A 17,986-nucleotide genomic window follows, 5' to 3' on the forward strand; every position below is an offset into this window, starting at 1 on the left:
ATTTTATTATAATTTATAAGCTTATAACCAAATAAAAGTATCTGATATAATGAAACAATGAAAATTTCGCTGATTTTAAATAACTGAACTTAATTGCGCATCACTTAAAAATTCTCATTAGAAACCCATTAGCAATTGACGTTAGAATTCGATTAGAATTCTAACCCTTTTCACGCTATCGAGAACGAAGTCCCCTTTTTGTCGAGTATGCTATAATTCGCAACAGTTTCGCAAATCGTCCTCTAACCTTCTACCTTAGAGAAATACATTAGAATTCGATTCGTCTTCTAATAGTTTTCTAACCTAAATGTTTGTTGGGTAGCAGCCAACATTCCAAAAGCATACAATCAAAGATAAATAAGGCAATGTTTGGCAATATATATTGCACATTTGCGCGTATGTGTGTTTGTATTTGAAGGTGGGTGGGCAAGGCATGGAAAATGTTGGACAATTCTTGGCAATGAACTGCGTTGAGACATTTGTGCAATAAATAACCAAAAATGTATGAAAATCTATCCAAATGTATGTTGGTTTACAAAATGGCTGCAGATAAAGCTAACAAGCCGAAGAATATAACGCACAGCATTTTAAGTAGTGTTAGAAGTGAAGCAAGGAAATTTTTAAAAACCTACGGCCAGATACTAGAGGGGAGAGCATAAGAAATAAACATTGTTAACACCTAAATTTCAGTATACAACGGCCTGCTGAGTTGGCCACAATTCTGACACAACGGCTACATACATATACACATGACCTCAGTTGTGGTGGCAGCGCCGCTGGTGGCACAAAGGCATACAAGTGCTTTACTGCAAGCTGCATATTTGAATGTATGCATGGTTGTTTGCTGTATGATATGCAGCTGACGCCATTCTGACGCACTTAACATTTGCCGCAACACAGCTGCAAATTATAATTCATGTTTTGCTGTTGCGCCCGAGGCCGTTGAATGAAGTAACTAAAAAAGTGTAAAGGTCTGATGCAAATATATTTGCAAAGCTGTTGCCTTTTATTACTTCCACTTTCACGCCTGGCTCTAGTTTTATGTTTCTTGTTAGTTCAGGTGTGAGTTTAGTTGAGGGTGCGAAAATAATGTATGTTAGACAGTGTCTATTCTGTGAAAAGATATTTTTTATACTAAAACTTTATTCAAATGTGCAAAAACACGGTCAGTGAATAACTCGTTTATGAAGAAATACATCAAGTAAAATTTTAAGCAGATTCAACTTGACCAAAAATGTGCAGCACAAAATTTAAACTAAGGGAGCAGCGCTTAAGTGGAAAGTACTCTTTTGCACAATGTATAAAAATATTTTTGAAGCAATTGCAAATTTTTATTTGCTAAAAATTAGCGTGCCCGGCAGACTTTGTTCTGCCCCAAATTTGGTTTGGCAACAATTTGAAATTTTTTTTGCGGCCATGGTGGTGTGATGGTAGCGTGATCCGCCTACCGCACCGAATAACCTGGGTTCACACCCCGGGCAAAGCAACATCAAAATTTTAGAAATAAGTTTTTTCAATTAGAAGAAAATTTTTCTAAGCGGGGTCGCCCCTCGGCAGTGTTTGGCAAGCACTCCGAGTGTATTTCTGCCATGAAAAGCTCTCAGTGAAAACTCATCTGCCTCGCAGATGCCGTTTGGAGTCGGCATAAAACAAGTAGGTCCCGTCCCGCCAATTTGTAGGAAAAATTAAAAAGGAGCACGACGCAAATGGGAAGAGAAGCTCGGCCTAAAATCTCTTCAGAGGTTGTCGCGCCTTACATTTATTTATTTTTAACAATTTAAATTTTTTCCCTTCTTTCGGACTTATTTCCACTCCCACACTCACTTCCACTCCCACTCGCACTCGCACTCTCACCTTCATACCAACTCCCATACTCACTCCTATTCTCATTTCCTCTTACGATCCAAATCCACAACCCCTGTCCTATTTCCACTCCCTTTCGCACTTCCATTTTCACTTACGCTCCAAGTCTCACTCCCAGTCCCTCTATCACTCCATCGACCTCTTTAACCACAATTTTTTCATAAATGTAATCTCTATTCTAAATATTACATATCTGCTTTACCCAGCTGACAAAATTTCCATCTTCTTTGTTATAAATCACCTCGAAATAATATGAAACCAACGAGGGTATAATTTTTAAAATTGCGTTCATATTTATACATCTGTAGGATAAAGACCGATCATTGCGACCTTCCCCTGCCCGATAATATACCTCCCTGTGTTATAACTACTCTTCCAGTAAAAAAAGGCATTTGCCTTATTGTAGCTTCTGTAAAAATAAATGTTTATACCTTCATTGCACTCCCTCCCCAACTCCATGTTTCATCCCTGTCACTCCTCCGCATCTTTTGCCCTTCACTTTCTCGACATTTCTCTACATCAAACTTCTTCCAACTTGCGTCGTGCTCTTTTTATTTTCCATATAAATTGGTGGGATGTAACCTACATGTATTATGCCAACTCAGAACGGCATCTGCACGCCAGATGAATTTACGCTTAGAAGCATTTCAAGGTAGAAATACACTTGGAGTATTTGGCAAATCACTTCCTGGGCCGGCCTCAATTAGAAATTTTTTTCCTTTGGGAAATTTTTATGGGGACTAAGATCAGCACTTCATTAAACAAACACTCAATGACCTATTAAACTGCCTACTGACCTATTAAACTGCCTACTGACCTATTAAACTGCCTACTAAAAGTTCTTGAAATTCTTAAAGATTTTAAAATTTTACTGAAAACTGGTGCTTTGAATTCGAATTTTTACGAATTTTGCATAAGATCTTGAACTTTAGTTTATACTGATTTTCTTACAATATTTATAAATATATTTAATGAAATATATGTATAATGAAAATTATTTTGCTTAAGCACAACTAGGTGAAAACTGCAAAAATTCTTTGTGCTTGTGTGAGTGTGGATAGATTTTATCTAGCTTTTCCCTTGCATATTTTCCGCGCTTAAATTATCTTCAAAATAATAATTGCATTTTTATTTTACTTGCCTGTATCAGTATTCTTAACGTATCAAAGAGGAATTATGATATTACCTGCAAGAAAAATAAATAAATTATAAAATAAGATATTTAAAAACTAGTATATAGAAATATTTTCGGAGGCATGATTTGATGCAGCAGAGAACACGAAAATAGTGGTGGTTATTTTTATTAAATTTGAGCATATATATTCTTCTTTGTTTCATTGTTAATAATTTGAGAAAAATATTCCATTGTCACTGATCAAGCGCTGTAACACGAGCCTAAACATATTCCCTAAAATTTGGATTAAACACGTTAAATTAAGTTAAATTAAGTCTAACAAAGCATCATGTATATGTGTTTCACAATTTGTATGGATTTTGTTTTTATGGTGAAAAATCTAAAACACCCTTGGGAAAAAAATTCTAAAAGTAAGTGCGCATTTTGAAAGACCTTTAAATTGTACTTTTTCTGAATAAAATTTATTGTACTACAAAACTGCATAAACGGGAATAAATAGTTCGAAATTTTTGCAACATTTTCTGGTATTTTTAAATTTTTTGGAAAACAATTTTGAGGTTTGTATGCACAGTTTAAATGACAAAATTAATACAAGCTTTTTCTCAAATTATTGTAAATAAAAATTTAGTTACAGAAATTTTATAAAATTTGGCACTACTTTTTTGTGTTTTCTGCTTTATAAAGGCTGTTAAGACCTGCGACCATAGTTATTTGCCTAGCATATAGCTAATAGCGAGCACTTTGCCGTCAGGCCTAGATCCAAGATAAACACAGCTTAAAATCTGTTTGACTCAGGCTGCTAGCTACACAATTCCAATGTTAAATTTTTAGCTAAAAAAAAATTTCAAGCCCGCAAACAAAATAAATATAAGACTAGCAAATAAATCCTACATTACATATTCAATTCGTTTGAAAGGTAAAATAAAAGTAAAATTGAAAACATAAATTATTCTATAATATAATTAACAAGTAAGGAAGGTTAAGTTCGGGTGTAACCGAACATTACATACTCAGTTGAGAGCTATGGTGACAACATAAGGGAAAATAACCATGTAGGAAAATGAACCGAGGGAAACCCTGGAATGTGTTTGTATGACATGTGTATCAAATGAAAGGCATTAAAGAGTATTTTATGAGGGAGTGGGCCATAGTTCTATAGGTGGACGCCATTTAGGGATATAGCCATAAAGGTGGATCAGGGTTGACTCTAGAATGCGTTTGTACAATATGGGCATCAAACGAAAGGTATTAATGAGGGTTTTAAAAGGGAGTGGTGGTTGTTGTATAGGTGGTCGCATTTTCGAGATATCGCCATAAAGGTGGACCAGGGGTGACCCTGGAATTTGTTTGTAAAATATGGGTATCAAAAGAAAGGTGTTAATGAGTACTTTAAAAGGGAGTAATCCTTAGTTCCGTAGGTGGACGCCGTTTCGAGATATCGCCATAAAGGTGGACCAGGGGTGACCCTACAATTTGTTTGTACAATATGGGTATCAAAAGAAAGGTGTTAATAAGTATTTTAAAAGGGAGTAATCCTTAGATCCATAGGTGGACGCCGTTTCGAGATATCGCCATAAAGGTGGACCAGGGGTGACTCAAGACTTTGTTTGTACGATATTGCTATCAAATGAAAGGTGTTAATGAGTATTTTTAAAAGGGAGTGGGCCTTCGTTCTATAGGTGTTCGCCTTTTCGAGATATCGCCATAAAGGTGGACCAGGGGTGACTTTAGAATATGTTTGTACGATATGGGTATCAAATGAAAGGTGTTAATGAGTATTTTAAAAGTGAGTAATCCTTAGTTCCGTAGGTGGACGCCGTTTCGAGATATCGCCATAAAGGTGGACCAGGGGTGACCCTACAATTTGTTTGTACAATATGGGTATCAAAAGAAAGGTGTTAATGAGTATTTTAAAAGGGAGTAATCCTTAGATCCATAGGTGGACGCCGTTTCGAGATATCGCCATAAAGGTGGACCAGGGGTGACTCAAGACTTTGTTTGTACGATATTGCTATCAAATGAAAGGTGTTAATGAGTATACACCGTTCTATAGGTGTTCGCCTTTTCGAGATATCGCCATAAAGGTGGACCAGGGGTGACTTTAGAATATGTTTGTACGATATGGGTATCAAATGAAAGGTGTTAATTAGTATTTTAAAAGGGAGTAATCCCTAGATCCATAGGTGGACGCCGTTTCGAGATATCGTCATAAAGGTGGACCAGGGGTGACTCTAGAATGAGTTTGTACGATATGGGTATCAAATTAAAGGTATTAATGAGAGTTTTAAAAGGGAGTGGTGGTAGTTGTATATGTGATGGCGTTTTCCAGATATCGACCAAAATGTGGACCAGGGTGACCCAGAACATCATCTCTTGGAGACCGCTAATTTAATTATATATGTAATACCTGCAAAGATTTCAAGATTGCAGAACTTTTTCATTTTCTTCTACTTAATATGGTAGGTGCCACAACCATTTTATAAAGTTTTTTTCTAAAGTTATAGTTCGCGTCAATAAAACAATCCAATTACCTTACCATGTTTCATTCCTTTTTTCGTATTTGGAATAGAATTATGGCATTTTTTTCATTTTTCGTAATTTTCGATATGGAAAAAGTGGGCGTGGTCATAGTCGGATTTCGTTCATTTTTCATACCAAGATAAAGTGAGTTCAGATAAGTACGTGAACTGAGTTTAGTAAAGATATATCGATTTTTGCTCAAGTTATCGTGTTAACGGCCATGCGGAAGGACAGACGGACAACTGTGTATAAAAACTGGGCGTGACATCAACCGATTTCGCCCATTTTCACAGAAAACAGTTAACGCCATAAAATCTATGCCCCTACCAAATTTCAAAAGGATTGGTTAATTTTTGTTCGACTTATGGCGTTAAAAGTATCCTAGACAAATTAAATGAAAAAGGGCGGAGCCACGCCCATTTAAAAAATTTTCTTTTATTTTTGTATTTTGTTGCACCATATCATTACTGGAGTTGAATGTTGACATAATTTACTTATATACTGTAAAGATATTAAATTTTTTGTTAAAATTTTACTTTAAAAAAATTATTTTTCATAAGTGGGCGTGGTCCTTCTCCGATTTTGCTAATTTTTTTAGGCGTATATATAGTAATAGGAGTAACGTTCCTGCCAAATTTCATCATGATATCTTCAACGAGTGCCAAATTACAGCTTGCAAAATTTCAATTACCTTCTTTTAAAAGTGGGCGGTGCCACGCCCATTGTCCAAAATTTTACTAATTTTCTATTCTGCGTCATAAGTTCAACTCATCTACCAAGTTTCGTCGCTTTATCTGTCTTTTGTAATGAATTATAGCACTTTTTCGGTTTTTCAAAATTTTCGATATCGAAAAAGTGGGCGTGGTTACAGTCCTATCGTTCATTTTAAATAGCGATCTGAGATGAGTGCTCAGGAATCTACATACCAAATTTCATCAAGATACCTCAAAATTTACTCAAGTTATCGTGTTAACGGACGGACGGACGGACGGACGGACATGGCTCAATCAAGTTTTTTTTCGATCCTGATTATTTTGATATATGGAAGTCTATATCTATCTCGATTCCTTTATATATGTACAACCAACCGTTATCCAATCAAACTTAATATACTCTGTGAGCTCTGCTCAACTGAGTATAAAACAAGTAAGGAAGGTTAAGTTCGGGTGTAACCAAACATTACATACTCAGTTGAGAGCTATGGTGACAACACAAGGGAAAATAACCATGTAGGAAAATGAAACGAGAGAAACCCTGGAATGTGTATCAAATGAAAGGCATTAAAGAGTATTTTATGAGGGAGTGGGCCATAGTTCTATAGGTGGACGCCATTTATGGATATAGCCATAAAGGTGGATCAGGGTTGACTCTAGAATGCGTTTCTACGATATGGGTATCAAATGAAAGGTGTCAATGAGTATTTTAAAAGGGAGTAATCCTTAGTTCCATAGGTGGACGCCGTTTTGAGATATCGCCACAAAGGTGGACCAGGGGTGACCCTAGAATTTGTTTGTACAATATGGGCATCAAACGAATGGTTAATGAGTATTTTAAAAGGGAGTAATCCTTAGTTACATAGGTGGACGCCGTTTCGAGATATCGCCATAAAGGTGGGTATGTAATATGGGTATCAAACAAAAGGAGTTAATGAGTATCTGAAAAGGAAGTGGCTCTTAGTTCTATAGGTGGACGCCCTTTCGAGGTATCGTAATAAAGTTGGACCAGGGGTGACTCTAGAATTCGTTCGTGCAATATGGGTATCAAACAAAAGGAGTTAATGAGTATCTTAAAAGGGAGTGGCCCTTAGTTCTATAGGTGGACGCCTTTTCGAGGTATCGCAATAAAGGTGGACCAGGGGTGACTCTAGACTTTGTTTGTACGATATGGGTTTCAAATTAAAAGTATTAATGAGGGTTTTAAAAGAGAGTGGTGGTTGTTGTATAGGTGGTCGCATTTTCGAGATATTGCCATAAAGGTGGACCAGGGGTGACCCTAGAATTTGTTTGTACAATATGGGTATCAAAAGAAACGTGTTAATGAGATTTTAAAAGGAAGTAATCCTTAGTTCCATAGGTGGACGCCGTTTCGAGATATCGCCATAAAGGTGGAGCAGGGGTGACCCTAGAATTTGTTTGTACAATATGGGTATCAAAAGAAACGTGTTAATGAGTATTTTAAATGGGAGTAATCCTTAGTTACATAGGTGGACGCCGTTTCGAGATATCGCCATAAAGGTGGGTATGTAATATGGGTATCAAACAAAAGGAGTTAATGAGTATCTGAAAAGGAAGTGGCTCTTAGTTCTATAGGTGGACGCCCTTTCGAGGTATCGTAATAAAGGTGGACCGGGGGTGACTCTAGACATTGTTTGTAAGATATGGGTATCAAATGAAAGGTGTTAATGAGTATTTTTAAAAGGGAGTGGGCCTTCGTTCTATAGGTGTTCGCTTTTTCGAGATATCGCCATAAAGGTGGAACAGGGGTGACTCTAGAATGAGTTTGTACGATATGGGTATCAAATTAAAGGTATTAATGAGAGTTTTAAAAGGGAGTGGTGTGAAGGCGTTTTCCAGATATTGGCCAAAATATGGGCCAGGGTGACCCAGAACATCATATGTTGGATACCGCTACTTTATTTATATATGTAATACCTGCCCAGATTTTAAGGGTTTTTTATTTCGCCCTGCAGAACTTTTTCATTTTCTTCTGCTTAATATGATAGGTGTCACAACCATTTTATAAAGTTTTTTCTAGTTATATTTCGCGTCAATAAAACAATCCAATTACCTTACCATGTTTCATCCTTTCTTTCGTATTTGGTAGAGAATTATGGCATTTTTTCATTTTTCGTAATTTTCGATATCGAAAAAGTGGGCGTGGTCATAGTCGGATTTCGTTCATTTTTCATACCAAGATAAAGTGAGTTCAAGTAAGCATGCGAACTAAGTTCAGTAAAAATATGTCGATTTTTGCTCAAGTTATCGTGTTAAAGGCCATGCGGAAGGACAGAAGGACGACTGTGTATAAAAACTAGGCGTGGCATTAACCGATTTCGCCCATTTTCACAGAAAACAGTTAACGTCACAAAATCTATGCCCCTACCAAATTTCAAAAGGATTGGTTAATTTTTGTTCGACTTAAGGCGTTAAAAGTATCCTAGACAAATTAAATGAAAAAGGGCGGAGCCACTCCCATTTTGAAATTTTCTGTTATTTTTGTATTTTGTTGCACCATATCATTACTGGAGTTGAATGTTGACATAATTTACTTATATACTGTAAAGATATTAAATTTTTTGTTAAAATTTTACTTTAAAAAAATTTTTTTTTTAAAAGTGGGCGTGGTCCTTCTCCGATTTTGCTAATTTTTATTAAGCGTACATATAGTAATAGGAGTAACGTTTCTGCCAAATTTCATCATGATATCTTCAACGATTGCCAAATTACAGCTTGCAAAAATTTTAAATTACCTTCTTTTAAAAGTGGGCGGTACCACGCCCATTGTCCAAAATTTTACTAATTTTCTATTCTGCGTCATAAGTTCAACTTACATACCAAGTTTCGTCGCTTTAGCTGTCTTTTGTAATGAATTATCGCACTTTTTCGGTTTTTCGAAATTTTCGATATCGAAAAAGTGGGCGTGGTTATAGTCCAATATCGTTCATTTTAAATAGCGATCTGAGATGAGTGCTCAGGAACCTACATACCAAATTTCATCAAGATACCTCAAAATTTACTCAAGTTATCGTGTTAACGGACGGACGGACGGACGGACGGACATGGCTCAATCAAATTTTTTTTGGATCCTGATTATTTTGATATATGGAAGTCTATATCTATCTCGATTCCTTTATATATGTACAACCAACCGTTATCCAATCAAACTTAATATACTCTGTGAGCTCTGCTCAACTGAGTATAAATACAATCATGTCAATGAGAAATGAAAATTCTTAGAATAAAATTTGCCATTCAAACGCATTGCAGCATATATAGCAGCGAGCACGAAAATAGCAGTATGAGTATATAGAAAATTTTGTCAATTAAATTTTTCTGCTTTTATTTTTGATAATTTTAGATAAAAATTTTACGACTTCTGTAACTTAAACTTTGTAAACCCAGTTTAAAAAACGTTTTCGAAAAAACTTGACAACCTGAGAAAATCTTTAGAATAGTTTACAGTTTTTCTTCAACTCTTCAGAGTATGCACTTTTGTAGCCCAGTAAATTTTTGTCAGATTAATCGGTGCGGTGCGCCTCTTGTATGGAAGAATATATAAAACACACCAAAAAATAACTTTTCCAAAAATTAAAACAAAATTTGGGAGACCTATAATTTGCACTTTATGCAGGTCAAATTAATTAAGCTACAAAATTGCATACTCAAAAAGATTCAGAAAACTCTAAAAAGAAGTTCGAAATATTAAGCCCAATTCTAAACGAAAATTCCGTGCGAGTTTTTTCCCTTCTCCCATTCCACGTATTCTAAATAAAAATTCCTTGAGAGTTTTTTCACTTCTCCCTTTCCTCCTATTCTGAACAATGTTCGAAAAAGAGGAAACCGGTTATGGGAGAAAAGTAGGTATTATGAATGTGAGGGAGAGGGAGATTTCTTTGCCATTTCATAGGAGTTTTTTCACTAGTTAAATTGAAGGGAATGCATCAAAATAGTTAAAGGAAATTGGTTCTTTTAAGAAAGAACACTTATTTGTACAAATTTGCGCTAAAATATGTATTTACATTCTACCACAATATTCTCACTGTTAATACAACAACAACAGCAACAATATTCTTTATTTTAAGTCGAAAAGTATATCATAAGCAACGGAAGAGCTCTTTGTATATTTGATGCATCCATACAGAAATTGCGCAAGGATTTTTAAAGAAGGCTTAATTAGATTTTGGCATATGGCGAAAGGCGAACTCAACTCGACGTGGCCGCCAGAAAATTGCTTTGCAGAATGAAAGCAGGCAACTCCGGCGGATTTGTGTTATCCCGCCGGTCTTCTTATGCTCCTCTGTTGATGTTGCTGTGGCACCAATTCATTACTCATTTCAGTGTATACCACATGAAATGCAATAATGTGCATTGTTTATACCTTATTTCTTAATTTCAAACAAATTCGCAACAATAATTAAACTTTTCAATTTTTTAAACAAAATAAGAAATGCGCAACGAAATTTCAATTGACAAAACAGCTGACTTCGAAAATTCGAAATTCCTATTCCCCAATTTTTCTTCTCCCTAGGAGAAAAGAATTGGAGGAATTTTTCCGCGGGAATAAAAAAATCCGCGAGAACAAAATTCCGCGAGAATATTTAGAATTGGTCTGATTATTAAATTTTTTCGAAAAGGTTTATGAGATTAAGTATTATGCATATTTTCAATAATAAATTCAAAAATATTTTTTCTTAAATTATTGAAAATAAAAAAGAATTTTAAATAGAGCTTACGAATTTGTTCGTGTGGAAGAAAAAATCGGAAATTCTAGTTGAAAAAAAAAATTCAATATTGCTGATTTCTGTTGAACGCGCCCTAAAATATGGTTGTGATTAAAAACATATAGGGTCGATTTCACCAACTCGTCTTAACATAGTTAAATCATATTTTTTAATTTTTCTGTTTCACCACCAATGCTTAGCTAAGTCAGAAATTAGCCTACCTGTCAGCTGGCTTATTCTCGACTTTCAACAGTGTTGCTGTCGTATAAATTTTGAGTCGAATTAAATGGCAGTATTGATACTTATTTCATTATGCAAATATAGCAACCCCGCTATTGTGTGTATTCACTGTGTGGCGTGAAATTAAAACGTAGCTAAAAATACTACTATGAATAAAACATCTGATAGGGTTATTGTAAGTTAAATGGGTTTAGTAGCTAAGTTGGTGAAGCCGAAGAAAAACTTAGCCTCAAATCTGAGCTAACTTAATTTGCAACTAAGTTTTAACGAATTCTGGGAAATTCGCTATAATTATACACTTCTGCTAACGTTCGAATAGCTCAACTGCCGATTAAATAACTCCAATATTCAGTATCCACTTTGCAATACTATTACGTTGGTAGTAGTACCTCACAATTATACTTCACTTTACAACTAATCGCGCGTTTAAATCAAACTGATTGATTATTCCTCAGCTTGCGCTGAGAGTATCTCTGTTGCCTTGTTCGCATATTTCTCCTAAGGTCTAAACTTTTCACGAACATGGAACAGTTGTATCGCCTACTTGGTTATTTAGCTATATGTCTATGTATGTATGAGTAACAGCTTCTGCTCTCAGCTGACGACTATATATGTGTATGTGAGATGTTTTTGTCGGCTTCTGTGTACGTGTGTAAATGGATTACTTTGATGTGTGCATGTACACAAGTGTGACTGCTTACTTTATTGTTGTTGTGCGTTGATTTACTAACAGCATAGTGATGATAACATTCGCCACAACATGTATGTAACTAACTGCGTATAAAGGGAAAAGCGCGCGAAAATGCAATACTTATAACCAACAACAAAGCATACAATGGGGCCTCATACGACGGAGTGGTAAGATCTACCTTAATACCAGTATGAAGTATGAATGTAGGAGATTTCGTGTTCAAAACTCAGCTCCCGAGAAACTAGCTAATGAAGAAGTGAAATTCAGAAACATGTGCTAGTAAACATCACCGTGTGCAAATTGTGTAATCTTTCTGTAATAACAATAAAGAAATAAAATTGTATAAGGCAATAAATGCCTTTCCGCTAGTAAAATACATATTATCACAGCTATTTTAGAGTTCGCAGCTGTGCGTACTAACACATACGCTGAAGACAGAATACACACAATGGAATACAAAAAACATCAAAAGGCGCAATTGGAGCACCTTAAAACACGTTTGGCGTTGCGACTTTGGTTAGTTTGTATTCCTTTTACATTTGTATTCATCAACTAAACACGTCTATATATATATGCGTATCTGTACATACTTATTTAAGAACTCGTGTTCCTTCTATTTATTCTCTTCTTTAGAACAGCGTTTCAACTGGTTTATTATATTTTCAAATGCTTAATTAGCGTGCGCTTCTTTTCGAGCCAAAGAAAAATCTCTGTCCTATGCTGAAAATGGTAGCGCCTACTACTTTTCAAGCAACATGTTTTATTTTCCCTTATATCCTGTAATGTGTGTGTGTGTGAGTATGTGAATATTTGTGTTTGCATATAAATTTGTTTTCATTAAATATGCATGTATTTTTTGGATTCTCTTGTCCCTCGTTTTTTTTCATGTTGCAAAAAGATGTTCACGCCTATGCTTGTTTATAAAGTCTGATTGCTTCCTTTCTTGTTGGTTTTTGATTTAAGATAGATAATGCCTAGAATACGAGCGTTATTTATGGTACTTTATTTAAATTAATTTTGAAAATATTGATTGTAAGAAAAGCAAAAATTAAATTATCTCTTTATAATTCGTGCTTATATTTATTTTTGTGTGTTCATTGTATATACAAAATTTCCTTTAATCAATGATAAAAAAAAATCATCTCAGACAAATTTTTTCTCATTCACCTTAGATTGGCAGTAGTTGAACATGTCGTATGAGTAATATCAAGGCCTTGTGCCGACGACTCTGCTCATCATTAATAAATTCAAGACATCTTAGCGTTGTCGTCTGGCCAGACGAACTTTGACACTTTGAACTTTATCCACAAATAATTGAATTTTTATTTAAATTTTGAAGAAAACTCGTCGCACACTGTGATTACCCAGAAATCTGTTTGAATTTCTATTGATAAATTTTGAAATGAATACGAACTATGAAATCTTATAATCTTAAAAATATGTTCAATTGTGGATAAAAGAAGTGTGATATCTTATCCGTGAACTGCCTGGCAGGATGTTCAAGATGGCTACTTTTAAGCGTTTTGACAGGATGTTCAGTATGGCGGCTATCTTCAGCGGGTGATAGAAAGAGATACAGAATGAGACCTCGATGGTCAATTAAAAATCAGGTGATCGGTTCTATTTGTAATTTTGACGTCTTTGCAGAAGTTATCCCACTTGCCTTATCCACAATGATATGCTCGTCTAGCCAGGCGACAACGCTAAAATGTGAGATAATCAACTTTGGTACAAAAAGAAAGATAAAGTAAAAAAAAAATATCGATTTCCGAATTATTATATGATCGCCTCTAAACTTAAAAAGTCACTAAAGCTTTTCATGATCGGGTGAACAGCAGTAAAGTTATTCACGAAAATTAAACCTTCTCGTCTAGCCAGACGCCACAATCTATCGGAGGGTTAATAGCCAGACGGTGACCAAGGCAATAATAGCGCACAGTAGTTCATCAGGGAGTGTTTTGGAATACCAAGAAGCATTAGAAAGTGAGCCAGATCATACATCTATACTGGGTTCTCGGCCATAAAGGGACAGAAGGTGAAGAAAAGGCCGATGAGTTTGCAAAGGTGGGTGCAACACTCGATGAGATGACGATAGATGTCACAATCCGTTTCGAAGAAATCAAAATGATCCATCGAGCAAGAAAGTCGGGACGGCAAAAGTTCTAAGACCATGTTATTTCTCTAAAGAGAGAAGACTAAAGGCTCACAATGGGCACATTAAGTGGACGTTGCTTTCTGGCATCACATGCTTATAAGTTGGGCCTTGTCAGTTACAGCAAATACAGCAAGTGTGAGGCTGCAGGAAGAAAGGGCTGAGCACTTTTTTGTTCGTGTAACGTGCTCGACAAGTCAATGCTCCAGCTCTAAGGAGCGGCAGAGTGGCCAAATCTGAAGGAAGCAATTAAGCTAGGTCCTACAAAGCTTTTAGTATTTGTCAAGAGGACGGGGATATTCTATAACATAAGTTCTATTAACTGACAAGTAGAAAACATTTGACGGACAGGGGATATAACTATTCTATAGTAAGTACTGTGGCCTTCAGTTGTCTGCATAGTGAGCTATTGTTACTCCTTCTAGTGGGGTGCGGGGTTCAATATTCAGAAATAAAAGGACAGCGTTTTTAAATGCTCTCTCTACTTCAAAACCAAATTTGACAAGAGATGACGGAAAATCGTTCCAATATACATCATTTATCCACCCTGTCGGAAAATCAACAAAACAAGATAAGCTCTCTCTACTGCCTAAGGAAAAGATAACGGCTTATGTGATTAACACTGTTTTCCTGTTATCCTAATTTTTTAACAATACTGACCTTGTCTGTTACAATTATTCAGGAATAACATAGAAAAGCAGAGACAGATAGCAATGGTCAAGTTAACATGCTGGCTTGTCGTCTGACCTTGTCACAAATCGGTGACAGAATGGCCTTGGGCACTCTCTCAAATACGGCATATTGCCAAAAATGTTAGATATCTTAAAAAAAATAAATAAATGTAAGGCGCGATAACCGCCGACGAGATCTAAGGCCTAGCTTCTCTTCCAATTTGCGTCGTGCTCCTCTTGATTTTCCCTACAAATTGGCCGTACAGCACCTAAATATTTTATGCCGACTCCGAACGGCATCTGCAAAGCAGATGAGTTTTCACTGAGTGCTTTTCATGGCACAAATACACCCGGAGCGCTTGCCAAACACTGCCGAGGGGCGATCCCGCTTAGAAAAATTGTCTTCTAATTGAAAAACCTTATTTCTAAAATTTTGATGTTGCTTTGCCCGGGGTGTGAACCCAGGGCATACGGTGGTAGGTGGAGCACGCTACCATCATACCACGGTGGCCGCCATTAGATATCTTAGTTTACTATATAATGATGATCACCCAGGCATCTCATTTCCATTATAGTCCTTTACACAGAAATCTCATAGGCATATACGTCTTACTAGTATTGCAGCGGTAACCATATAATTGGTACCATGATATTGAAAGGGTTGGTCCCTGGATATATGTATATGGCTTTTGGTGTTTATCTTATGCCAATAACTGATTTGTACCACCGTGTGGCACATTCGATTACGCCTCCTTCATGCTTTACATATATATGTATTTGCAGTAAAAAATGCTTTCTCGGAAAAAAATCTCAAACCCTTATTTAAAAATTTTTTTTTTATTCATTTGAAATACATAAAAAACTTTAAATGAGCAGTACAACATGACAAAAAACTGACGACAATGCTGTGCGATAGTCGTATTGAAGCCAGAAGCATACAAACCGTATGAGGTTCTCCATTTAAAAACATGTGTGCGTATGACATATAACATTTTTATGAGTATGATACGATACGAGTCGACTCGTTCGCGGAAGGCCGAAAAAACACTTAAGTGCATAGTTTACATATTACTGTATAAACGTATATTTAGCACACAAAGAAAATTGGTTGGGCAATTCACAAGAGTGCCCTATTCGTGCAAAAATTTAATATTTGTGTTGTTTCCAGGGTTCCAATATAAAATTTGTTTAAAGCATAGGACATACGGCCAATAGGAGGCCTTGTGAATTGTCCATATAAATATTTTGAGAAATATTTAAAACAACTCGACACAAAAACGGACAAGGCTGTTTCGATTCAACATCTTAAGACCCTTTCAAACTTTTTCTCCTGGCAGGATAATTTGAACACGTATTCCTGCGTTGTTTGATCTGTTGAAAAACATACTCAATTTAAGTTACGTCTTGTTGTTTTACAACTCTTTACCTTAATCGCATCCTAATTTATACTTCATACAGAAAATGATTCGTATGTATACTTGTGTAAAACCCCTGAGTTTTGTTGTTGGCAGTTTTTTATGCACAGGATTTTGCATTTGGCTATTTTTAAAAGCACATTTGTTGTAGCTTCTCAGAGAATTCCTTTTATTGCTTAGATAATGTATGGAAACGTAAAGCACACTCTTAAGTCACATCATGATATGTTGCAAAAATATATGTTGTTACTGCTTAAACAACTTTTATATCAACTAATTATATAAAAGCGGCGGCCACCGTGTTGCGATGGCAGTGTGCTCCCCTACCACACCGAATGCCCAGGGCAAAGCATCACCAAAATTTTAGAAATAAGGTTTTTCAATTAGAAGAAAATTTTTCTAAGCTGGGTCGCCCCTCAGCAAGCGCTTCGGGTGTATATCTGCCATGAAAAGCTCTCAGTGAAAACTCATCTGCCTTGCAGATGCCGTTCGGAGTCTGCATAAAACATGTAGGTCCCGTCCGGCCAATTTGTAGGGAAAATCAAGAGGAGCACGACGCAAATTGGAAGAGAAGATCGGCCTAAACTCTCTTCGAAGGTCATCGCGCCTTACATTTGTTTTATTTTATTTTATTTTATTTAATTATATAAAAGAATATATGGCTAAAATTAGCGTACGAATATCTTATGATATTGCATATATATGAATATTATAGGAGATGATATTTCGTATCTAGTAGAATAAAATATCATGACGTGACTACATGATATCATATAGGAGGAAGTCATGCGATATGTTACCATATAATATGCTCTATAATATGAATGGCTGACACGAAAAACTTTGTTAGATTCAAAATTAAAAGTTTTCAGGAGAGGAGAAAAGTTTTTAACAACTGACGTAGAGTAATTAATTTAAATTTCTTTGATATCTCGTTGCAAAATTAATCAGAATTCATTTTGTTAGTTAAATATGTAATATTCCTAGAGATCAACATCTTAGTTGTTGGTGCAAACAACCTCCTTTGACCAGAGGTTGTAATGTGCAGGAAGGCATATGAATGAAATAACACAGTAAATGCATCCGACTTACAAGGTTGTGTAAGATCGTAGGTTAATGTCCTTAGAATGATGAAATCGGAAAGACTTTACCGCGAAAGATACGCCAGATTGATTTCAAAAGTAAATTGGTATAGAACAAAAAAGGAATTAGTTTAGAAAAAATTAAGACTTACAACGTTCTTTGAGATATTTTATTAATTTATATAAATTTTAAAAGCACCGCATATGATTATTTGAAATGATATGAGGGGATTTGGTATATATTAATATATTTCTTCGCAAACTGTTTGACTACGATATGATGTGACAATAATTAAAACATGACGTTCAATCATATTATATAGTATCATAAAATAAACTGATTCAAAAGATTAATATGGTAACATGAGAGTCCATTCTATCAGAGTAAGATATATCATGAAACTGTATAGGATATTAGTAAGCTGTCAGATCTTGTTTCGTTAAAATAAGGGACTTCGTCTATTTCGATACCAAATTTAACACAAACAACAACGTCAGTCTAGAAATCCTTCGAAGAATCACTCCTGTCAACAAGTGCTACGTTTGACAAAGTAGGCAATCGAAACGTGAAGTCCTCTTCCGGCAAAAGAAAATTATGCTCCATAAAGCACTTATCATATTCGCACGAATGCATGGTGAAGAAGTATGGACAAGCATTATAGTAATTTTGATACGTCGGACTCGCTTTTCAAAATAAAGAGGTATATTTTATTTGAGTTAAATTAGTATATATGTATACATATTTAAAATAACTAACTATAACTTACTGTTACTCCA

General features: G+C 35.6%; 1 protein-coding gene across 4 annotated transcripts in view; it reads right to left on the bottom strand.

The window, feature by feature from the left end:
* Fur2 (furin-like protease 2) overlaps positions 1–17,986 on the bottom strand; it is an 899,016-nt gene that overhangs the window by 508,531 nt on the left and 372,499 nt on the right. The window lies entirely within an intron of this gene.

The sequence above is a fragment of the Eurosta solidaginis genome, chromosome 4, assembly GCF_040869045.1.
Source record: "Eurosta solidaginis isolate ZX-2024a chromosome 4, ASM4086904v1, whole genome shotgun sequence".
NCBI classification, from domain to species: Eukaryota; Metazoa; Arthropoda; class Insecta; order Diptera; family Tephritidae; genus Eurosta; species Eurosta solidaginis.